The 25842-nt window shown below is 37.6% G+C and overlaps 1 long non-coding RNA gene and 1 pseudogene across 1 annotated transcript; one reads left to right on the forward strand and one right to left on the reverse strand.

Moving 5' to 3' along the window:
* The first annotated feature begins 842 nt into the window (after positions 1-842).
* Positions 843-21118, forward strand: LOC120582833 (uncharacterized). The gene is made up of 3 exons (XR_005647660.1): positions 843-3544; positions 8186-8350; positions 17687-21118. It is a non-coding gene; the product is annotated as an uncharacterized LOC120582833 (long non-coding RNA).
* LOC120583035 (uncharacterized) lies at positions 13190-13307 on the reverse strand (annotated as a pseudogene).
* Positions 21119-25842: the final 4724 nt, after the last annotated feature.

Raw genomic sequence — 25842 nt, forward strand, 5'->3', positions numbered from 1 at the left:
ATGAACTAAGTTTGATATTGCCTTTAAGGAAAAAGTACTAAAAAAAAAAATGATTCAGAATTTGGTCAGGAGCATAGGAAATTATTTCGAGTGAATCTCAAAAGCATTTTTAACAGGCAAAATATAGAACTAGAGAAGTACTTTTATTCTAAATTACAATGTCTAGAAAATAACCTGAGCTCATTAGAATTAAAAATATAAATGACCATTTCATAGCACCTATTGACATATTCTGAACTATTATTCATTAATATGTTTTACAGGGAAGAACTATTTCAGCAATCAAGTCATGTAAAGTATTAAAAATGAACATTTTTTTTTGAAGTAAAGTTGTATTTGATTGGAATCAGCTGCAGACCCAGCAACAAATCTTGAAAGAGGAAGGAAATACAGGCATAAAACATAGCTCAACCACCCATTAAAATTGCAGTTAGTGCAATGTAAGGATGAGAAAGCATACATTTAAAAGCCAAACGGCACCATTCTGGGCTAAAGTTTGATCAAAAACAAGATTTCTTGAGGTTCTGATACTGGTTTGGTTTTAGAGGATTTAGAGCTCTTCAAAATGGAACAAAACTATTAAGTTTGGTGTACATAATAAGGTCAAGCTTCATACCAAGTACACCAACTGCCAGATCCTCCACTCACTGCTTTAACACCTCAAAGAGTGATAATGAAGGCCCTATTTTTTGTAAGAGGAAAATTACACATGAAGTCTAAAGCTTTTAAGCTGGTGAGCATCCCATCATTGAAAATATTCAAACAAGAAGATTCCCTATAGTGGGAGTGGTGGTAGGGATGGAGTAAAGGTGGGTGGGCAGGCAGGGAGGGGTTGCGGTCCTCTAACAGGTCCAATGTCAAGACCTTATGAGTCTATATTATAAACTTTCTTATATGAAAATAACTATATGACCATGAACTTGGTCTCTGACTTTCTATGACTGTCCCCTGTTCATTTCTTCCCACTGACTTGGGCCAGTGGTTTTAAAAATATTTTAAAAATTTCTTTTTAATTTTTTTTTATGGTGACATTGGTTAACGAAATCCAGTAAGTTTCAGGTGTACGATTTAACAGTAAGGCATATGTATGTTGCATTATACGTTCATCTCCCATAGTTAGATTTCTTTCTGTCACCACATATTTGACCCTTGTTACTCAATCTATCTCCCCACTACCCACTGGTAACCGCTAGTCTATTGTCCATGTCCATGAGTCTCTGTTTATCCTTTTAAAAATATTTTTGCTACAACCCAGGGAGACACACACACACATATCCATGCGTGCACACACACACAACTGAAATAAAGCTTTTATTAAGGAATTCTTACTCTTAATACATGCAACAAACTCTATTTTTAAATTCTATTTAACTTGTTAAATCTCTAAATCGATCTCAAATCACGAAGTTGATTTTGAGACCTATGGTTAAGTCATGAGCTGAAATTTAAAAACACTGTCCTAGAAGAGTATTTCACTTCCTCTTTGTCCTGGAGCCTCCTCTTACCTTTTATTTTCATTCTCAGCTGCTGACCTAGCTTCCTATTAAACTGAGTAAATAGTAGTTATAGAAGAGCTGCCACAGGTCCGCTCTGCTGCATTTTCCAGTCACTCCGTCCCTGTAGTGACTGGATACATAAAGGACCTGTCCACGCCCCATGCTCCCATCTAAAGTCTAAGGCCTGCTCCTCCTCTGGTGAACCAGATCCTACCCCCACCTGCTTAGGAGGTGGCTTCATAGACATCCCAATGTTTCATGACATCCCAATTTTCACATGTTCAAAATTGAACTTCCCCACCTCATTAATCCCCATCTCGGGTAAATGGCACTCCATCGTTCTAGTTGCTCAGGCTGAAAACCTCGGGATCATTCTATTTTTCTTACAGTACTTCCCAGCCATCGTTACACGCTGCTTGACCTACCTTTAAATTATATCCAGAATCCAGCCACTTCTCACCACTCCCACCACAAGCAACCTGGACCAGGCCATCCAGAATGCGCTCACTGACGAAAATATTTAGAGTCTTCCCCAGGTGGTGTCACTCTTTGTAGCACTTGGGAGATTTGTTATCCAGTACTATCCAGTACCTAAGAGAGGAGCCTTCAACCTCTCCAGTAATTCCTTCTATGATGCTCATTGGGCACTTAACGTAGACGGACTTAACTGTTCCATTGCTTATAGTCTTTTATCTTTAGGCCTAGTCATCTTGACTAGATTATAAATATTTTAAGGCAGTGGCTATTTCTTATATATTCTTTTATTTTCATAGTTCTTAATTCATGCATGTATCTAGAAACTACTGAGCGCCTACTACGTGCCAGACACTGCGCTAGGTATTGGAGATATGGCCATGAACAAAACAGGAGACACAAACATTATTCTGGCATAATCAGGCTGGAAATAAATGTTTGCTGTTGATACTAGTTATGATAATTCCCAGCCTTAATTGTCTAGACGGAGTCATAAATAGTGAGGTTCTAGGCTGAAACTGACCTACTAAATTGGAGTCCTGCTTGCTGCAACATAGCCTTGCTGGGCTGGTCATGGGTGGAGACCCAAGATGACAGTGGAACATTGAGGTAAGGCAAATTCAGCAGGGAGGCAGAACATATTACACACTGAAACACATCTTAATCCTAGCTTGAAGTGGGATTTCCATTTATCATCTCCTTTACTTGTCACAATATACTTTGTGAGTAGAGAAAACAAACAATATCCCTATTTTATAGTTGGAAAACCAAAGCTCCAAAACAAAATAATTTACCTCAGGTAGTTTGTATAGCCCGGGCTTACTTCCCTGATCTCCCCATTCCTCAGCCTCTGGCTCCATTACTTGTCCCTCAGGCTATCAGCAGAGATGTACAACATATCTGAGTAGAACAGAGCCACAGCGACAGGCCTCAAGAACAATGGTTGCTGCTTCTGCCAAAGGATAAGGGATAGAAAGGGTAACCCTTGAAGACCTCTCAGAAACACCTAACTAAATGATAACAATTGGCAGTAGTGACCTCAGTGTGAAAGCATCTTATTTTCAAAATGCGTATCCCACAAAAATTCAGAAATACTCCTCAAATGTGCTTACTCGTTTTTCTCCTATGAAAAGAATGAGGCCTGGCTGTCATCTGCTATGCAGCTTAAGGTAAAGAGTAAACTAGAAAGCCATCTGAAACACAATGGCAGTCCTGGGGTGGTGGGGATAACAACAACAAAGACAAAACAAAGCAAAAAATTACCCAAAGTATGCAAACAGAGGATGGGAATGGTAATAAAATCCGCAACAGTAATAGAGGGATGAATCCAAATGGAAAAACGGAAAAGAAGAGACTAAATTCTTCTTACATTTGAAAAACAAGAAAAAAAATTCTAAAAGTTAAATATTAAGCATATTCAATGACTCCTTAATCCCTAAGGAGACCGGTGATGTAAATAAGGCAAACTCTGGATTTAAGGGCAGAGCTGAATTCCAATACCAGTTCTGACACTTACTGGGTAGGTGTGTTAACTTGGGCAGGTTAGCCTTCTCCAGTCTCTTTTTTCTCCTCTGGTAAGTGACGTAGGGAACTGTGCATGAAAGCTACCTCACTCTGTTAGAGCACTAGTCTTCAAAGTAGAATACCTCTAGACCATCTCAATCAATAGAGATGTAATGTGAGCCACAAATGCCAGCTACATATGTAATGTGAAATTTTCTAGTAGCCACATTTAAAAAGGAAAAAAATAGAATTAACTCGAGTAATATATTTTGATTCAACATATGAAAAAAATGTAATCAGTAAAAAGTTATTACTGCATTTTCTGTATCTATTAAGATGATTGTGGTTTCTGTGGTTTATTCTATGAATATAATGTGTTAACACTGATTTTCAGATGTTAAACTAATCTTGCATTTCTGGGAAAAATCCCTCTTGGTCACGGTATGTAATCCTGTATATACGTGTTGCTGGATTTGGATTGCTAGTATTTTGCTGAGGATATTTACATCTGTATTCATAGGGGATCTTGGTCTATAATTTTCCTTTCTTGTGATGCCTTTGACTGGTTTTGGTACCAGGTAGTACTGCTTTCATAGAACAAGTTAGGAAATGTTCTTTCCTCTTCTAATTTTTGTAAGCGGATGTGAAGGATTGGTGTTAATTCTTTAAACGTGTGGTAATATTCACCAGTGAAGCCATTTGGGCCTAGACTCTTTTTGTGGGAAGTTTTAAAATTGCTAATTCAATCTCTTACTTGTTGTAAGTCTATTCCGATTTTTAATTTTTTCTTATTGCAGTTTCAGTTGTTTGTGACTTTTTGGAAATTTGTCCATTTCATCTAGGTTATCAAATTTGTTAACGTGCAGCTATTCATGTTATTCCCTTATAATCTTTTTATTTTTCAATGAGTTGGTGATGAGGTAGCCTCTTTTATTCCTGATTTTAATAATTTGATTTTAACAATTTTAATAATTTGAGCACTTTTTTTCTTTGGTCAGCCTAGCTAAAAGTTCGTCAATCTTATTGATGTTTTTTTTTCACAGAACTGACTTTCTGTCTTATTGTTGTTCACTAGTATTTCTAGTCTCTATTTCATTTATTTGTGCTCAAATCTTTAGGATTCTCTACCTTCTGCTTGCTTTGGTTTTAGTTTATTCTTCTTTTGCTAGTTTCTTAAGGTAGAAGTTTAGGTAATTGACCAGAGATCTGTATTCCTTTTATAAAACTAAGCATTATAGCTATAAATTTCTCTCTGATTGCTGTTTTTGTTGCATCTCATAAGCTTTGGGTTATTATTTCATTTTCATTTAACTCAAATTATTTCGTAATTTGCCTTTTTTTTTGACTCATTTGTTATTTAGAAGACTTTTAATTTAATTTTCACATATCTGTGAATTTCTCAAAATTCCTTCTGTTATTATGATTTTTTTCATTGTAGTCAAAGAACATACTTCATATGATTTAAAATGCTTTTAAATTTATTGAGGTTTGTTTTATGGCCTCTTAACATATACTCTATCCTTAACAGATGCTCTAACATATGCACTTGAGAAGAATACATATTCTGCTGTTGATTGGAGTGTTCTATAGATGTTTGTTACAATTATTTGGTTTATTGTGTTCAGGTTTTCTATTTTCTATCTTCTGCCTACTCGTTCTATCTATTATCAAAAGTGGGTTATTTCAGAAATTATTGTTGAATTGTCTATTTCTCACTTTAATTTGTATATTTTACTTTATGTTATTGGGGTCTCTGTTGTTAGGGGCTTTATAAGTGTTTCGTCTCCCTGATAGATTGACTTTTATTATTGTGTTCTTTGTTGTCTCTAGTAACAAATTTTGTCTTTAAGTCTATTTTGTCTGATACTAGTATAGCCAGTCCAGCTCTCTTTTAGATACTGTTTGTATGGTGTGTATTTTTCTACCCTTTTACTTGCAACTTACTTCGAATCTATTATGTCTCTTGTGGACAACTTATAGTTAGATCATGTTTGCTCCAATCACCCATTCTTAGTATTTTGACTGGCGAGACACACATTCTTATTAGAGGAATGATATCATCGTTTTTTCATAAACTGTACATTCATTGCTCTATTTAAAATTAGTTAATGGGAACTGTATGTTAATTTATCTTCTTTTAAAATTTATATCAGATCTGTGTTATTTTAATCTTGGCTAATTTTTATAATCTTACAGGATTCGTTTTGTAACTTCTCCGTGTTTTTTGTAATATTTCTTGCAATGATTATTAACACATTTATTTGAATTGAAAAAATAAAGGCAGAACTTTTTCTAAAAGAAAGTGCAATTTGACTTATTGGTTTACGAATTAGATATATGATGGATATTTTCCCTAAATTGAGCTAAGTATGTAGATCCACAGTTTTGATTTCATACATATGTATAAAATCCAGGGAGAAAGTATAATAAAAATATGAGTTCAAAGAGAAACAGGAAAGGTCTAAAATTTCCAAATTTACCAAATAACTTTTTCATACATTTTGTAATAGCTAGTCATGGGTATTAAATTGTTCAAATTTTATTAGATACATTTACTGTGATATAGTAATTATATTTAAAATGACAATATTAAATGTATATTAAAAATTATATCTTTCCCAACAATTTAAACTTATGATAAAATATTTTAGATGATTTAAAATGTTTGAGACTTTTAAAACTGTTTGAATATAGGAGAAAATTTTTAAACGTTCCAAGCTTTTTTAGGTGATTCTTGAAGAAAAGTGTTTAAAGTCTAAGTCAGAGAACAAAGGCAACCCAAGTCCATCATCTCTAGTTGCCTTATTTACTGCTATATTCCCAGTGCCAATCCTATCTCTATGAATGAATGAATGAATGAATGAAAGGTAATATTGCAAATTACATACTTATTGCGTACAGAAAGGATGGCCCCGGAGGTAGCTTTTCCCCTATCTAGGTTAGCTCATTAGTTGATGGTAGAGAGAGTAGGGTCCTGAGGGAAATAGGGATAGGATACCCACACTCCTGACTCAAGAAGACAACCCTAAATGACTAGCTTTACCTGTGTCAGACCCCAGAAAACTGAGAGAAAGACTGAGACCTAGACTTAAGGGAACTCAACCAAGTATGAAGATTCATACATAGCCATTACCTTGAATTCGCCAGGCATTTTATGAGGCAGCTTCTTGTCTTGAGCATGTGACAATGAAAAAGACAAGGTACATGAGGAATACACTTAAAGAAGACTAAAGAAGCAAAATCTATGCTATAAGAGGAGTATATTTAGTTATTAGGTTGAACTATTTGAAATGACTGTTATTCGACCATTTTTGACTTACCAAAAACTGTTGGTTCTTATGGTTCAACTTACATGGTGTGTGTAAATCCAGGTGAAAGAACAATAAATCCTCAGGAATTCATTAATCAAGGAAAATAATAAGCAGTCAGTGGCATTGAAGCTGGTCTTTGAAGGATGAAGAAGAAGGTGAAGAAATGGATAGGTGGCAGATGAAACATTTGACAGAGCAGGATCAACAAGAGCAAAAGCAGAGAGAAGTAGGAGGAACACGCGCGTCCTGGAAAGGTGCAGTTTCTTTTGTGTTGGAGAAGAGCAGAAGGAATTCCTTCTTTCTACTCTTGTAGAAAGAGTACTGTAGGCCTGAGAAGATGCTCTTGAGTCGGCAATGGGAAGCCACTGAAGGTTTTCCTAGAGGGGCATCGTGACCAGATAAAAGCTTTAGAACTCAGGTGGTTGAATGGGGGAATAAGTGGTGGGTAAGGAGTTTGAAACTGGAGATGCTGAGATGCTTAAGAAGCTCCTGCAATAGTCAAGGTGAATGCAATGGATGTGTAGAGGGGCCAAGAAGTGGGGTATCATGTTTCTCTGACAGAATTGTCATGGTTTGGTCAATGGTTAGGTAGAGGGGTTGGTTGAAAGAGGTGTAGGTTCAGGAGTAGGGGAAGGGAGTAAGCTACATGGAGATATCCTGTAGTGGGAGCAGAATTCTGAGCTATGGGTCTTAGCTCTGTTGATTTATAGCTGAAGCCATCCATGAAAGTGAATGTGATTATCAGGGAAATCTGTCTCGAGAGAACAGGGAAACGGAGTAAGGGCAAGAGGACAGAGCAGAGGATTAGGAATGAATCTGTGCCCTGTGTGTTACCACATTTTTACCTCCGTCATCACACTTGTTTATCTGGGACCTCCTAAGGTGGGAACTAGATCCTATTCATTCTTCGGCATCCTCACAGCACACACGTAATCGAGGAGTAGCCACTTAAAACAATCCTTGCTGGAACGTATGCTTACTTTTATGAAATGTTTTCTAGGTTCTAGGCATTAATCTAAGTGTCACGAAGGTGCCCTTTTATTTTATATTTTACAAATGAGGAAGTGGAAGCATGGACTTGTTCAAGGTCACAACCAGTGAATGGGAGCCTCGATTTAAGCTCAGGCAGTATAACACCGGAGGCCTCCAGCACCTAACTCTCACGCTATGGAATGAGTAAAGTCAGAGTGACATCTGTTTGGCTCTTTACAGTTCAGAATTGTCTCCATAGACAATTCTAATATCCTCAAAGTAATTTTGTGAGCTGGTGGGAGGGGTCAACATTATTACTCAATAAGTGAAAGCTAAAGTTAAATGAATTCATGAGGAAACACAGCTAGTAAGTGGCAAAACCAAGTAAAACCACCACCTTCTGAGTTATAACCCTTTGTTCTTTTTTAGTCTTGCTCCCTGTGAGTCCAGTTGTCTGCTTCATTGCTGAAGAAGATGGATGTGTCCACAGATGGCTGAGAAAGGAAGAGTCTGGAGAGACAGGCTGTGGAACAGTGAGAAAACTTTTTGACTAGCAGAACACATTTCCTTGAAGGACTTAGGAATTTTGTTCTGGTAAGACTCTAAGATGTCTGTAGGTCAGATTTGTGAATGCTAACATAATCTCTTTTATTAATAATCATGAATGCTCAAAATTTAAGCACAACCCATCTGTAAAAAATGATTGGTTTGTCGATTTTGAATATAAATGAAAGATAATCTGGCGACTTGTTATTTATTCATCTTTGTTGGTACCATAACCTGGAATCCATCCTCAGGCATGATGTCATAGATTCCTCTACAGCATAAAGGCCCCAGGCTCTTCAGAACCCTCTAGTTCATTCACTAGGGAGAGTAACACTTGCCTTCTTAATAGGAGAAGGCAAAAGAGAATGACAGACACTGAATTTCTATGGCTACTTGTTTAACCTAGTCCCCTGTTACACAGAGACTCTTCTTTGATGGCTGTTCCCCTTAGATAGGGCAAACTCACAAAGGAGGTCAAAGGAACTGAAAATGAGATTGATAATAAGCTTTATACTCGTGTTTGGCTTATTCCAGTTAAGAAAAGAAATGTTCCCGAATATCTGACAGATACTGCCTTGTCTGAATTTTATGAATAGGCAAGGTTGTCCTGGAGTTTCTCTGCCATTATACAGAATGGGTCGTCTTGCCAAGTTTCATCATTGCCAATAGACTCCGAAGCAACAAATGTCACAGAGAATTCATAGATGGGTGTCTCCTGTTTTGTAAGTTAAGTATAGACGTGTTTATTTATAAGAAGGTGAAACTATATCCTCCACGTGGCCAATACATTTAGTTCCTTAACTTCTAAAATAATTCTAAAATAAGCAATGTTATTGGTAATCAAAACAGAGGCACCTATATTCTTCCTCTTTAAGGACAGATAGAATAAAGGAAGAGAATTCAGTAGTTCTTGTCTATGATATTAACTAATACATAATATTAACAATTTATAATATTGAATATTAACACTTATTTAGTACTCTCTATGTGCCAGGCACTATTCTAAACATTTAATCTGCTTTGTAACTCTGTGATGGGTTCTCTGGTTGTCCTCAGACCACAGATGAGAGGATCAAGTTCCCAGGAGTGTGTGGCAGCTCGCCTAACACCACGGAGCTAATGGTAGAGCCAGCATCCCAGAGCCTGCCTGCCCTTAGTCTCCTGGGCTCAGATTACTGTGTGTCTTACCACTTTGTCTCCACTAAACTGATTTCCAAGGAGTGCTGGGACGTGAAAAAAATCCTTCAAAGATGGGAGTAAATTTAGAAGAATGGAAAGCTAGAGAAATTGCAGTGTTTTTAGAAATGACCTCTCTTGTGTAGCTTTAAGAAGTCTTCTTCCGTTGTATCCGAGCACCGAGTCTCACTGAAATCTGGAGACGGGTCTCTCTCTGCAGAAGAGGCATGACGGTGTCTGAGGTCTATGAGAAGCTGATGTTTCTGTCTTAGGATGGTTTTCCCGTTGATCTTTCTGTAGCCAGGGGCCACAGATGGCCACCGATGTGTTCATGCCCACTGATGGTGCCCCTCCTCTCTGTCACACATCGCACGAATGGATGCCGTTCCTTTTTTCTTCACTCCCTCCCTTTCTTTCATTCTCTAAGTCAATGAAATTAAACTAGCCAGGCTCTGTGCCAGGTGCTCACGATTAAATAAATACGTATGTAAATAAATCACACAAGGGTTCCTGGCCGTTAAGAAAACTCAAACATAGTTTTGAAAGTGGCCATCTGTTCGTGGGATAAACAGATGTAAAAGAGGGAATGGTTACTTCAACCTGAAGCACTGGGAAAAGCTTCATAGAAGAGGTCAGTACTGGAACTGAGTCTTAAAAGATGTGTAGGTTGGGGGCTGGCTAGTCAGAGCAAAATGTAAAGAGCTTTCGAGAAAGAGGCATCAGCAAGAACAGCAAAGGCTTGGAGGAGGAAATGGTAGAACAGATTGGGGTAAGTAGAGAGGAGGTTGCTTGGATGGGGGAAGTTAGTGAGGAGAGGCCATTAGAACAAGGCTAAAGAAGCAGGCATGGGCCAGATCAGGTCCGACAAGGAGAGGACTCATCCCTGAACTCCACCTCCGGGCCCGTCATCTGTAGATGGTGATCACGTTTTAAAATTCTCACGCGATATCTGAGCTTCAGGGCTCCGGGGAGACGGGATGCTTTCTCATGTTCCCGGGTATCTTCTGCAGGTCCTGGTAGGATTAATACATTGTTTTCCGTGATGAGAAATAGCTAAAATGAACTGAGGAGCAGTTTGATCTTTGATAAAAGGTCTAAAGAATTTTTTTAACAATCGCTTCAGAATTTTGTACGGTACCTATTTTTCAGTTCTAATTTAATGCAAACGTCTGTTACTTAGATTCAGTGCTAACGGCTAGCATTATTTCATTCCAAATATGTCCATCTAAATATTTTTTCAAACAAATATATAGTGCTTACTATATACCAGGCATTGTTCTAAGAATTTTACAAATGTTAAATCATGCAATGCCCTGACAACATAATGAGAAATACGCACCATCATTATCCTTATTTTACAAGAGAAGAAACAATAGTTGAGTAACTTGACTGAAGTTACAAAGCTAGTTAAATGGTGGGGCTGGGAATTGAGTGCAGGCATTTTATTCCAGAGATGCTAGACCAACTCTTTGTTTCTAATTATAATTTATCTACCCTTCCAATTTACTTCTTTTTCCTCAAACTAAATTACTAAACTGATTTCGAAAAAATTTTGACCACTTATTTAATTGGCATCACACTATATTGTACAAATATAATCCCACATAGTCTATATGATAATTTTTTACAGGTCAGTATTTCTCAACCCCGGCTACACATTAGAATCACCTAGGGAGTTTTTAAAAATGTTTTTGTTTGCCCAAGCCCTACCTCCAGATATTCTGCTTTAATTGGTTTAGGTAAAGCCTAGATATAAGTATATAAAAAAACTCCCCAGATGATTGTAATATTCATCCAGGATTGAGAACTACTGATATAGATCGATCATTTATTGATTACTTAAGGTACTGTGCTACAAATTTTACACACGTTGTTGTCATTTCTCATGAAAGCCTGATTAGATAGGTATTATAATTACCTATGTTCTACAGATGAGAAAATTGAATAACCAAGAGACTACATAATTTTCCCAAGATTACACAGCTAGCAAATAACAGAGGCAGGATTTGTAAGGTAAAATCACAACTTCTTTGCCATAACCACTGTGTATCCCACAGCGTAAAAAATAATCAATCTATTGTGTCATAAATGAATCAGCATCCTAGAATGTATTTATTGTATACGTCGGTGCTAAGAGTCTGACAATCTGAATAATTTAACTACCTATCCATTCGGTTTTTTAAAAATACTTTTTAAAACAACTTATGCATGTACTTTTTCTGCCACATATATATATTTTTATATCACATATTGTTATATATGCCATGCATTTATTAGACTTTTTGTTTTTTCTACTTAAGAATATGTAAAACATTCTAAATAAGTTTGCAAATACATTAATAGCTTATTAAGACAACTAGATGTTTTCGATTACTATTGAGAGGAAAATTATAGAAAACCAGTTGACCTCTAGTAGAAAAGATTTGGCTACACTGTGTGAAGATGGTCGTAACAACAAGCAGCATCCTATAGCTAATAATTTTTGAACACATCTTTGCTACATGCCAAGTGAAGTTTCTGCAACTTTCCATGCATTAATTTAAGTAATATACTTAACACATTAATTCATTCACCCCATCTCTATATTAAAAACTTCTGCACTTACATATCTAGCTCAGAACTCCTTTCTGAAGTATGAAATTATTTATTCAACTGCCTACTTGATGGCTCCACTTGAATGTTTTAGTTAGCTCAAATATAAAATGTCCAAAATGAAATTTTCAATTTGTTTTCCACTTTCTAAATTTCCTTCAGTCGCCCCTACCCTAGTAAATGGCTCCATCATCTATACTATGCTTCAGGCCAGAAACCTAAGACTCATCCTTGATTCTTGTTGCTCTCTTGCAAAATGATCTTGTTGGTTTCATCTCCAAAGAGTGTCTCAAATCCATTCACTTCTCTACACTGCCACCACTATAGTCCCATTCATCAAACCATCTTGAAAGGACCAGTATGACAGCCTCCTAACTGGTCTCCTTGCTTCCTCTCCTGCTCTCTTACAATCCATTTTCTACCCTGCACCCCGCAGCCAGTGTTGCATTCAGGTTCATCATTCACTTGCTTAAAATCCTTCAATGGCTTTCTTGCGTTGACCTACAAGGTCCTGCATGATTAACTTTTCCCACCCTCCCCCTCACTCGCTATGTACAATGCAGTGGTCTTTCAGTTCTTCAACCACTCCAACATGTTTACTCAGCCCAGCACCCTCTTCTCCCAATTGTATGGCTGGCTACTCACATTTCAAGTCTCACCTAAAATGTTATTTTCTTGTAGAGACCTTCATGGACCATCCACTCCAAAGTACCTTCCTTCTCAGACCAACTTTTATTTTTCTAACAGCACTTATCGCCCACCTATAAAATTTAACTTAGTCACTTCTTTTATTGTTTATTTATTTTATTGAATGCAAGATCCAAGATAGATGCATATCTGCCTTGTTTTGACTTATCCTCAGCTGGTTCCTTAGCATATGGCACAGAATATGCTCACAAAATAATATATTTTAGTTCTATGTTAAATAAATATAAATGTTATGAATCTTTGATATGTAATAAAAAGCATAGTGATCTATTCCTGAGATTTTAAGAGAAAATGCTAGACTAGTAATTCTTTTTTTCTTTTTTTCTTTGTTTTTAGGCAAGGCACCCCTTGGTTGACCTCACAGATTGCAAGGACCTTGTCAGCTTACAATCCCTGACTTTTTATTTTTTATGCCTACAGCACCTGGTCTTCCTAGGTGGTCTCCCATCCAAGTACTAACCAGGCCTGACCCTGCTTAGCTTCTGAGATCAGATGGGATCGGGCTTATTCAGGTGGCATGGCTGTAGACTAGACTAATAATTCTTAAACTGTATTTTATGCAGTGATAGATTAAGAAAAAAAAGGAGAACAAAAATTGTATTGCCAAAATTTTACTATTACCACTGAGTAAGTCTATATACGAACAATAACAAAAAAGCCACACTTTCTATATGTCCACCATCATTTTACCAGGCAGAATGGTAGAGAGCTAAAGGCCTCCTAGATCAAAGACACTATAAAGACATAGAAGTGAAAATAATATGGTGGCTTTGAGCAAAATCAGTAAGATTATTGGAAGAGATCGCGAATTTGAAGAATTTGATAGGTTTAGATGATGGAGAGTTTTATATACGATGCAAAAGCATTTGGATTTTATCCTATAAGGAGTGGGGAACTCTGGTATAAAATAGCTTTAAGTAGGAAAATTATATGGTTCAATTTACATTGAAAAATTATTATTTTGGGGTCAGTGTAGCACATGGCTTGGAGGGAGATGAGACACAAATCAGAGAATCCAGTTAGAAGATCTTTGTAACAACCTATGAGCAAGATGGCCGCTCAGGCTTACAGTGGGGCAGCGACATTGAGGGCGAAGGGGGAGGAACAGGTCTTTGCCATTAGCTCGTCTCAGAATGGTTTCTGAGAGGCTCCAGCAAAGTCTTTTTTCCAGTTTTGGTTTGTATCATCTATGCGCTTTCGAATGAATTTTCGTATTATTTATCTGTTGGCCTCATAGCTACCTTTTTTTTTTGATGAATATATATTTTTAAAAAACAGTAAACTATAGAGCCTTCAATGTGGGGATTAAAATAATAAATGGATGTGAAAGCATTTTGCAAAGTACTACACAAATGGAAACTATTTTTATTACCAGTAAGTCAATTTCGTTTGCAAAGAGAAAAATCACTTTCCCACATGTAAACTCCCATAAGCAAACTCCCCAGGCAGAATGAATCACTCTTAAAACCATAGCACTTTTTGGAACTTCTATCATAACACCTCCATTAATTATAGATTGTTTATGTGTTGGTGTTTCCTTGTAGCATATAAATTCTTTAGAGACAGAGAGAGGGAGTCTTATGAATCTTTGCAGTCTGGTTTGTGGTAGACAGTAAGTGCTCAGTAAATGTTAATTGCATGCATGAATGAATGCAGGAAAGGCTAAAGGCAGTAGGGAGCTGATAAGGACTTCAAAGTTAAAATAAATATAAAGGTAAACATATTAAAGTGAAAAGATTCAGAGTGGTTGATGACTATATACTTTATTTTAGTCTAGAAGATATACATAGATTTATTGTACTACCAAAATACTTGATCTTAGTAAAGTCAAATATTTTGTAACACTGAAAATTAAACATCCTTTTGCACTGTTGTATTCATTTATCCATTCATTTAGCAAATCTCTTTGCAATAGGGGATAAATACAGAGCACTGTGCTATGGATTTTAAATAAATAAGACCCTGTCCTCATGAAGTTTTCTATCTAGTGGGGGCTGGGGAGTGGGGGAAGCCTGTTCCATGCCAAATAGTGTCCTAAAAATTTTCCATATTTTATAATAATTATCATTTACTATTTCTTATATACATAGCAACCTTGTAAGTAGGCATTCTTAGGCCCATTTTGCAAATAAGAAACCTTAGCTAAGAGAATTTTGTAATTTAGTTGACATCACAGAACTAGGAAGGGACAGAGATAGATTGGTTGATTACAAGGAAGCACATCAAGGGTTATTTTTTATTTCAGAACCGAGATTTCCTTGCAGTCATTCGAGTTAAGTCTGTAAATACTAATGGAATATCAACAAAGACAGATGTAAAAAATTACAATGAAATGCAAATTTCATTGGAGTTTTTTGGTTTGGTGGAAAGATTTAGAAAAATAACCATAATCATAAGGTGAGATTTTAACCAAAGATAGACAGATCTTTTGAAGTGAAATGTCCCTCGGGAGCTGAGCAGCATCTAGGTATGGTGTGAAAAGTGTCCTAGGCCTGGGGTCAGAAGACCACTATTTAAGACCTTGCTCCAGTTTCCTGGTTGTGGGACTTTGGGAAAGACACTTAAATTTCTGGGCCTCGCTGCCCTCATTTGTTAAATATGGACAATAACATGTGATGTTTCCCCCTTATTTTAAGAGTTAATGGGTTGAGATAAGAGAAAGCAGTTTTTTAAAATGCAATATAGATTTATGATAAAGAAAGCCAATTTCTTAGAAATATCTTTCTGGTATAAGAGCTATCAAATAAGAGAAAGCATAGAGAAGTGATTTATAAATTCTTATCCCTACTATGTAATGTGGTGCCTGTCACATAGTAGGTGTTTGGTAAATATTTACAGAGCTTAATTCTTGAATGGCTGAAAGAGACCAGAGGAAACCAAGTCCTCCCTCCTCCAGCTAGCAGGGAAGACATATTGTACCCAACTTTTCGTGACTTTTCAACACATGAAGCTGTTGTCAATAAATATATTATAATTCAAAGTGCCATTTAAATATGGTATTTCTGTTTGTTCATTTGATTCTTTGTTCGACATTTTTGTTAGAGATGTATGCATGTGACTGTGTTATGTATGACTGTGTATGTGTATCTAAAAGGACATATTTGGGGGCCATGATGAGCTGTCCTCATATCTGTTAGGTTCTGTTAAGTATCTGTTTCTCCTGTTTACTGGTGAGTGTTCATAGTATGCAGCACTATTGGGGTGGAGATCAGTACCATATATTCTCCATAGATGCTTGTATTTCAACAGGTATGATAGACATAAGCTAAGGAGATAAAGTTTGAGCCTGGTAATGCCATGAACTAGGCAGAGAGAAGATTTATTTGAGGAAAGCTAGCTTAGTTAGCACCATCAAACCATACACTCATAGGCGGTCATCTATCTGCCTACCAAGGTAGCCTTTATCTTGGATCACTGGCTAGGCAGGTACATGCCTTTGCTATGGATATGACAAATAAATGCCACCTGCCAATCTTAATCTGGTATATAATTACGATATTAATATTAGTAAACAGTATAAGAAGTCTTTTTTCTAGCTTTAATATTTTATTTAATGTCACACAAAATTGTTTTTATAATAAAATGGTATTAAAAATGAATGTTCAGAACTCTTGCTTCCACAAAGATGGAATAGGTGATATCTCCCTATTCTTCTCGCTAAGTACAAATTATAACTCTGGACATTACATATAAAACAAACAGAGCATCCGAAAGGTGGAGAGAAGAAGGCAGACTGTCTCGGGACCTTGCAACCAGAGGCACAATAATGTATTGAGGTTCTTGGGTGTTCTTGTGGCTTATATGTTCCCAGATGGAAGCTGGAGAAAGCAGAGCACTGTAAATGTCAACAGGTATGAACAAAAAAGGTCCCCCAAAAAGCTTTTGGTCAGTAACCAAAGGACCAAGAAAAGTGCAGACTTGCATCATGGAAAACTCTGAGGCAATAATGGCTCTACTCCAGCCAAACACCACAGGAAAAAAAATGTGCTCCCCCACCCATGTCAGCAAAGACAAGTGGGTAGTCTGGAGTACACTCTCGCTGGGATGTAACGGGAGTGGTGTCACAGAAGGCTGAGCAGAGAGCCAGGACTTTCATTCCTACTGAGCAGTCACAGAGGCCCCCGCTCCATCCACAGTGTCGGGGGAGACCATGTGTGAAACTTGGACTTCCACCTGCACTTTGCAGTAATGAGATTCCCTTGCCTCTCCCCACCTGGCTGACGTCAGAGACCTAGTGGAGAGTCAAAACTTTACCAGTATCCACTGGGAATGAGGCCACTCAACCCCCATGGTGACAGTGGAGGACATGGGAGGACTAGTCACAAGGCACCCTTACTGTTCCCAGCCAGGGGAGGCCTAGTGGGAAGCTGGATCTCCCACTTGTCCTGGTAGCGCTGTGGGGCCCCCTGCCCTCCTCAGGTGTCAACAGAGGCAAAGTGAGGAACCAGGCCTTCTACCTCCACCCGGCTGTCATGAAGCGACACCTTCTTTTCCCCTGACAGAGTCACATCAGAGAAAGCCAGCCAAAACGGAAAGCAGAAATAAAATCTGGAGTTCTTAACAAAATACCTAAAATATCTAGGTTTCAGTTGAAAATGAGTCATCACACCAAGAACCAGGAAAACTTCAGCATGAGTGAATAAAGATAATGAATGCTAACACTGAGATGACAGAGATGTTAGAATTTGGGAAGAATTTGACCATTTTTTTTCAGCTTTGCCTTCCTTTTCCTCTTTCCATATTCTGGTGTCACAAATATTGGGAGATTTTATTGTAGCCATGCAGGTCCCTGAATGTCTGTCTGTCTGTCTGTCTCTTTTCAGTTTACTCTCTCTGTTGTTCAGATTGAATAATTTTTATTGTTCTTTCTTCCAGTTCACTAATTCTTTTTTCTGTCCTTCTATTCAGCCGGCAAAATTTTAAAGCAGTCATCATAAAAATGCTTCAATGAAAAAAATGCTTCAATGAGCAATTACAAACATGCTTGAAATAAATTAAAAAATAAAGCCTCAGCAAAGAATTAGAAGCCATAAAGAAACTTAAATTTTAGAACTTCAAAGTACATTAACCAGAATAAAAAACTCGATGGACTCAACAGCTAAATGGAGGGATCAGGGGAAAGAAGCAGAAACTGAAAGAAAGAACAATGGCAATTACCCAGTTTTAACAACAAGAGAAAGACTAAAGTAAAAACGATCAGAGATTCGGGAACCCGTATGACTACAAAGAAAGACCTAACATTTGTGTCACTGGAAGAAGAAGAGAAGTTGAGAGTGAAAAAATGTTTGAAGAAATAATGGCTAGAAACTTTCTAAATTTGGCAAAAGACACAAACTTACGGATTTAAAAAGCTGAGTGAGTATCAAACAGAAGGAACTCAAAAAATATCCATGTCAAGACATGTTATAGTCATACATGTAAAAATTAAAGATGAAGAAAAATCCAGAAAGCTGTGAGAGAAAACCAACACATTATCTATACAGGAAAAACTATTCAATGACTGAATTTCTCATCCCAAATCACAGAGTCCAGAAAGAAGTGGCACAACCTTTTTTAAGTGATGAAAGTAAAGAATTATCAACCCAGAATTCTAGACCTGTAAAAATATCCTTCAGGAATAAAGGGGAAATCTATGGAAAGGTAAAGGAACTAGGGTAGCTGAAACAAGTGTGAAAAAGAAAACACGTATGAGGAATCACTCTACCCAATTTCAACGCTTATGTAGCTATCGTAATCGAGACGGGATATTTTTGGTCGAGGGACAGACACATAGATTAAAACAGAGACTGAGTCCAGAAATAGATCATTCAAAGTTGCCCAACTGATTTTTGACAGAGTTGAAAAAGCAGTTCAGTGGAGGAATGATAGCCTTTTGGACAAATGGTGCTAGAGCAATTGTAATCTATAGACAAAGAAATGAACCTCAACCTAAACTTCACACACTATACAAAAATTAACTCAAAATGAATCATAGATTTAAATGGAAAACATACAACCACTAATCTTATAGAAGAGAACATAGAGAACTTTTGTGTCCCGGGGTTGAGTGTTGTTCTTCGATATAATGCTAAAATCACGATCCAAAAAGCGGATAAATTGGACTTCATCAAAATTAGAAACTTTTGCTTTGACAGTGACATTCTTAAGGGAAAGAAAACACAAGATACAAACTGGGAGAAAATATTTGCAATCCACTTATCTGACGAAGGACTAATATCTAGAATATATAAAGACTTCTCAAAACTCAACAACAAAGAAAAAAACAATCCGATTACAAAATGGTCAAAAGTCAACAGACATTTCATCAAAGAGGATACACGTGTGGAAAATAATTGCATGAAAATTTGTTCAACATCATTAGCCATTATGAAAATGCAAATTAAAACCACGATGAGATATCACTACACAAAATGGCTCAAATAAATAGCGACAATACCAAACACTGACAAGAATGCGAAGAAACCGGATCTCTCTTCCATTTGTTGCTGGTGGGAGTGTAAAATAGTACAGCCACTCTTAAAAATGGTTTGGCAAATTTTTATAACCTAAACATACAACTACCACATAAGCCAGCAATTCCACTCTGAGGCATTTGTCACAGGGAAATGAAAACTTATATTCACACAAAAGCCTGTACATGAATGTTCAAAGAAAATGTATTTATAACAGGCAAAACTAGAAACAGCCTAGATGCCCTTCAATAGGTGACTGGTTAAACAAACTGTGGTACATCCATCTATTTATTCACCATCTATTTGGTGCCAGGACTCTACCAGGTGCTTAAATACATTTGTGACTTAAATCTTGGAAGGTAAATATTATTATCCTAACTTTGTAGATAAGAAAATTGAGGTTTAGAGAGATTAAATGGCTTACTCAAGGTTATTCAGGGCAAAGACTGGAATTTGCAACCAGGGGTTTTTGTATTCCAAAGCTCATTACCTTTCCAGTGCAGAGGTTGTCATGAAAATTAGGTGAGGAGATTCTGTGCATTTGCTATTCTTTGTAATCTGGAAGGATGTAACTAATGGTGTTATATCCCGTCTAAGGAGTGGTTCTGTCAGCAGACCTTTAGCCCAAAGCGATTTCCTAACAGACACCTTTTTAGTAGTTCACATCCATTGCCTTTAACCAGGCATCTGCAAGGTCATGTCAGAGCATTTGATGAGTCTTACTTCTTCAAGAAGGAGGGTGAACCCAAAATAAACTTTCCTCCGTTGACTCATTTCACATGTAGGAACTAACGCTTGTTTTTTGTCATAATTAAGTTTGCAGCTAGGGAGCCTAAAACACTCAATTACTCAGAGAGCTTCCCGAAATGACTTTGTTTTACAATGTGTATCCCTGCTCTTCAGACTCAACTAAACTGTAACCTTCGATGTCCACAATTATCCCACAGGAGTGGCTGAAAATGTTGATGCATCATCATGTTTTGGTGCAGAAGGAATCAGTATTTGATTAGAATAATCACCTCATTTTGTAGAGAGTGGGAGTGTCTTGTCTGAGTCACATGCATGTGGTTAAAATTAAAGCATAAGCCTTAGATTTCGCATGAAGTTCAGACCTGAGTGTCACCAACACTTTTTTCTACACTCCATACTTTGAGCGCTAGTTGCTATGGGTTCCAGGTTTTACAAGAGTAGTTCATGTTTTGTGAATCGATCATTGACAAAATATCATAATTTATTTAAAAACAAAAACGCAAAACCCCAAGGTCCTCAGATTTGGAATGGAAACTACTAAGTAAAATGAAGATATCTTGTGATTAGATGATTAGATGATTCTAGAAATTGCAAACATGGTATAACTGGAAAAGCCCAAGAATTGGCACTAGCAGTCTTGGGTTAGATGACTTGCTGTGCTGTCAAAATGGCCTTTTATTGTTAGCTATGCCTCTTGATTTAGATTCCTCCAACAAACTCTCGCTTGGTGCCTGCTTTATATATACCTTGCATCTTGTTTGGCTCTGGAGATTCAATGATGACCAAAATAATAACAATGCCCGCCTTTACCTAAATCACAGTGTTGGTGCATGAGAGAAATGAGATGGTAGATGAGAAAGCTCTTTGTAAACTGTACAATTCTATAAAAATTAGACATAACCGAATACCATTTCCAGTTGCAAGTGTACGTGGTCTCACAAGTGGAGCTTTGAAGGTAATGAACGTTCCCTGAGCATAAACGGAAAATACATTTATGTTGTGAGATTGTGAAGCCTAGAAATTGAAATTGGACAGAATGCTTAATAATAAACAATTGTAATGTGCCAATCACTTGCTTATCGTCTGTGTTCCCCACTCAAACATAAACGCAGAAAATTTTTCTCTCTTTTACTTCTAATATTCCAGCTCTTAGTATAGGCACACAGTTTATACCAAAATATTTGTTGAATAAGTTAAAAATTTAATTAATCTCTTTTTGTGTATATATGTTAATATTTTAGGTAATGGCTAGAAGTCGAATTAGTGGACATAGGTTACATACATTTAGTACTGATAGATATTGCTAAATACATCTTCTAATCGACTGTACCAGGTTATCTCTTAATTATCTAATTCATTAAAAAAAAAGATATCGTATGCCTGTATATTTTGACCTATTTGGCTGGCATATTTTACTTTTGGGAATAGCATTCCCTTCTTTTAGGAATTATTCTTACTCTTGTCCTTCTGGTGGGAGTTGCCAAGGAAATATATACTCATCTATGAAGTAGATTGGGTCAGGAGTGGGCCCAGACTCAAGGAATCCTATCTCTCTGGTCATCGATTATTGGTTCTAATCAGAGTCAGTGAGTCCCTTCCTTAGGATTTTTGGATCTGGGGAACTTGAAACTTGAGACAGTCATGTTCTGTTGGTTAGAACTGTAAAACTTAAAACTCAGAATTTGCTGGTTGCCACGTTTTCCACCAAAAGGAGAAAGCCAGTCAGCACCGAGAAAGAGAAATCTGAGAAATGTGAAGCCAATATGCAGAGAAGAGCAGAAAGAATGAGTCCAAATGCAGTCTGAGTCTCTGCTTCCCAGTGTTTCTGCAATCAAACCACATGAGAAGCAGGAAATACCCCAGTCTCTTTGTAATGATAATAGCAATTATTTCCTTTGTTTTTCTTAAGTTGGTTCAAGCTGGCTTTCTCCCATATTTGGAACCAAGAGTCACAGTAGTGAAGCCTACTACGCAGCAGGTACCTTGACTCAGTCCCATCTCAGACTACTGTAGTAGCTTATGAAAGAACCCATTTCCCCTATATTTGCCTATAAGAGATTTTATCAATATTTAATATTTTTCATCAATCTGGTGGGGGAAAACAATGGTATCACCTTATTTTTAAAATCTGTGTTCCCTAAGAACTAGCTAGGTTGAAAACCTTTTCAAGTTTTTGTTGGCTACTTATAATTCTTTTGTGAATTGCTCATATATATATATGATCATTTTTCTATGGGGTTGTATTTTTTTTATTAATTTGCAGGGATTCATTAAATACTATGGCTATTAATCTTCGTTAGTCATACATATTGCAATTATGGTTTTCCTTGTTTATTATATGCTTTTTAAAAAATTTGTTTATGCTATATGTTATACAGAGGTTAAGTTTATGTATTCACATCTATTATACTTTTTCTTTATGGTTTCTGGATTTTTTTTTTACTTGTTTAGGAAGACTTGTCCTACCTCCAAATTATTTTTAAAATTTAAATTTTCTTTTTGCACACATATGTTTAACTCCTATATTTTATTTTACTTTCTTCCAGTAACTAGTGTTTGCCCTTTGCGTATATAATTTAACACATACATTGCAAGATGCGTTGTCTTTAGTTTTCAGATTATGATGAAGAAAATGAGGTTCAACAGGTTATCTAGGTCACACACATGGTCAATGCCGAGATTATGACACCAAGCTCATGCTCTTTCAAACTTGCAATGCCATTTCTGCAAAATAGAGCTGAGAAAGTTCATTTGTAATTACTGGAGTTTATTTTCTTTATCTTTCCATTCATTCCCAAAGTGATATGAGTTGGCTAATATTACAAATTAATACAACAAAATAGATAACTTATCGTGTAAGAGACCTAATGTTAGTGCGAACTGTGATCTAAATGCATTCTGTGCTTAACGTGTCCTTGATTAAGACTGGATGGATGAATGAATGAATGATAGCATCGCTCAGGGACTTGGGGTGGCAAGAATCACAGTGCCCCTGTCTGCACTGAGAGAGCCAAGGTTAAGCTAGAAGCCAGGGTTTGGAGTACGAAGAGGAAAACACTGTCAGGTGTGTGTAACAACCTGTCAAGCCAGAGCTGGCTGTCTGGAGATCTCAGCTAATCACTGCCATTCCCATAATAACTATCTGTGACTCACTCCTCTGAATTCTCAAAGCACCTCTAAACACCCCTTATAGCTCTTTTGTCCTTGTCCGTTTCGCCCGGTAGTTCGTGTGCTCCCAGACTTGGCGCTGAGTCTTTGTGTTCTGTCCGCTTTGTGCTCTCACATTGCAAGCACAGAGCAGAGAAGCAGTCCACACACAGACCGAGAGCCAGCTGGGACTTCCCAGTTTTGGAATCTCATTTGTGATCTCATTTCAAGAGGAAAAACTTAGCAAGTTGTCTTATTATCGATGCTTTTTCAAAGCAGTCTGGATATTATAACTCTGGCAGCTAAGAGCGATGCCAACTTTCCTAACGACACTGTTCTATTCAATAAAGTAAGAAATTCAAGTTCCAGGAATAGGTATATTTTCTGTGGAACTCACTAAGGCTATTTCATTTTGAATGAAAGAAATATGGCCTCTAAATACACCTGTCCTCCCTCCCCAAGATGTGCATACACACTCAGATGCATACCCACATACATATACATACATGCATGCATGCATACATACATACATACGTACATACATACATACGTATGTATTATTCCTGACTCTGCCTTCACACAAAAGGGGGTTGCTCACCTCTGGGGTCCATGCTCAGCAAATGGCTAATCCAGGAAGGGTTCAGTGCATTAATTCCCAGATACATTCAACCAACAAGGCATCAAAATTCTCTGTGGTTAGGTCCCACCAGAGGGCCACTGCTAGCTTCAATGATCTCTTCCTGGCTGGTCCCTAAAGAATAACAAGGTATACAGTAATACCTGCTAGCTGTCTTGTGCAGTGCCCACCTCCTGGCAATGCTTTTTAAATGACGGCCTAACAAAGCGTTCAGCAGATATTGTATATATGAGTTTTACCTGCATAAATGCAATTACAGGGTTGTGGCCTTCATGGAGGCGTGCCACCCAGACCTTCCTTCAAGAGAACCTAACTGTGGGAGCCTGTCTGATGGCAGCTGTTGGACTTTTCATATCTGAATGCGCCAAGGCTGTGCTTCCCCTGGGCTCCTCTCAGCCAACATCTGAGCATGGCAGGTCTACTAGAGTCAGGCCTTCTCTGCCTGACTGGGATTCCTCTAATAGGTAGTGTTTGCTTATGGACTTCTCACTGGCCTGGCCGATACGTCCTGAGAACTGTGCTGTGGCCTGAGACTCGCAGGCAAGCCTCTTTTCTCCCTTCTCTTCTCTCACGGGTGTCTGACCTGCATCATGGTCTAAATGCTCTTCCTGCCCTCTCCTGCTCCCCGCTACTTTATCCCCCGATAAGTCTCTCGTATATCTATCTCACGCATTCTTGGCTCCTGTCTGCAGTTCATCTAAAGGGGTAGGGGGGGAACAGAAAAGTGACTTAACTAGAGTAGGCACTGTTTTCTGCCATTTCCTTTTCTGCTATCTATTAAATGGGAACAAGTCAAGTGAGCAGGAGATGCAGACCTGCTGTTTCTGTTGTTCCCCGAAGTCCTCGTTTTGTTGTAGCATAAATATTTTCTAGCATTTATTCCATGCCAAGCATAGTTCTAAGCATTCTGCATACATCAAATCATTTAGTCTTCGCGTCAGCCCTGTGGCGAATTACTATTTCCATTTTGCAGATGAGAACCCTGAGGTACAGAGAGATTATATAAACTTGCCCTGCATCCCACACCTACTAAGTGGCGAGGCTGGGATTTCTTTCTGTTGCACTCTGTTTTCTCTCATGTTAGGGGTCCTTTGCTGTGCTCAGACAGCAGTATATAAAGATAAGTATTTTAAATAAAATATGTCCTCTAAACTATGTCCTCTAATCTTTAGTCAATTACCTTCTATGATACCTAGCTAAAGAAATAAGATTCCCCTCCCTCTCCCCACCCCACCATGCTATAGGGAAAACTGGCTGCACTGAATTTGCTAAGATAGAAAGTCTTCAATGTGGCAACTTCTGACATTAGATCATATACCCTTAGCCTCTTTCTCTTAGCCTGCACCTCCGCTGAAAACCTTGCCTGGGTGAAACAAATCGGTGAATTTTCACTCTAAACAGCTGACTTCTCCAGACTACTGAGAGATAATTATCAAGCAAAGGCTAAGCTAGATCTAGAGAACATACTAGTTAATGTACAGGCATCTGATAATTTAAACCTCATAACCACCTGTGAAATCACTGCCCATTTTAGAAAGAAGAAACCTGAGCTGGACATGTTAAATAAATGACTCAAAGTCAGAGCTCATAAGTAGCTGAGTCAAATGAACCCCAAGCCTTCCTGATTAGCCTATGGTTTTAGTTTGTTTTGTTAATATCGTTTAAAACTGCCTTTGTCAACTAATTAGATTTTATCTTTCTGAGCTTCAAAACTTAAAGAAAAAATAGCCTTGCTTTGATGGACTGTGGCAACTTATGCCCACTTCAACCTTTTCATGATGTTATAGGGACATCCTTATGAATCATAATTGCTTTAATGCTAACATTTGCAAAGTTACTTATGATTTTAGATGAGCACTTCCCTTATTTTTTTAGTTTAACAATTGTTGATAGAATACCCTCTGTGGTAGGCAGAATTCTCCAATGGGCCCCAAGATTTCCTGTCCCATGGTGTCCATGTTTTATATAATCCCCAGGACTATGAATATGATGGATTTAGCTCCTGTGATTATGTTATGTACTTAGCTAGCTGACCTTGAGATATGGAACTTATCCAGTCAATCACACAACTCCTTTGA

Source organism: Pteropus medius, unplaced genomic scaffold (assembly GCF_902729225.1).
Source record: "Pteropus medius unplaced genomic scaffold, Ma_sr-lr_union100, whole genome shotgun sequence".
Lineage (NCBI taxonomy): Eukaryota > Metazoa > Chordata > Mammalia > Chiroptera > Pteropodidae > Pteropus > Pteropus medius.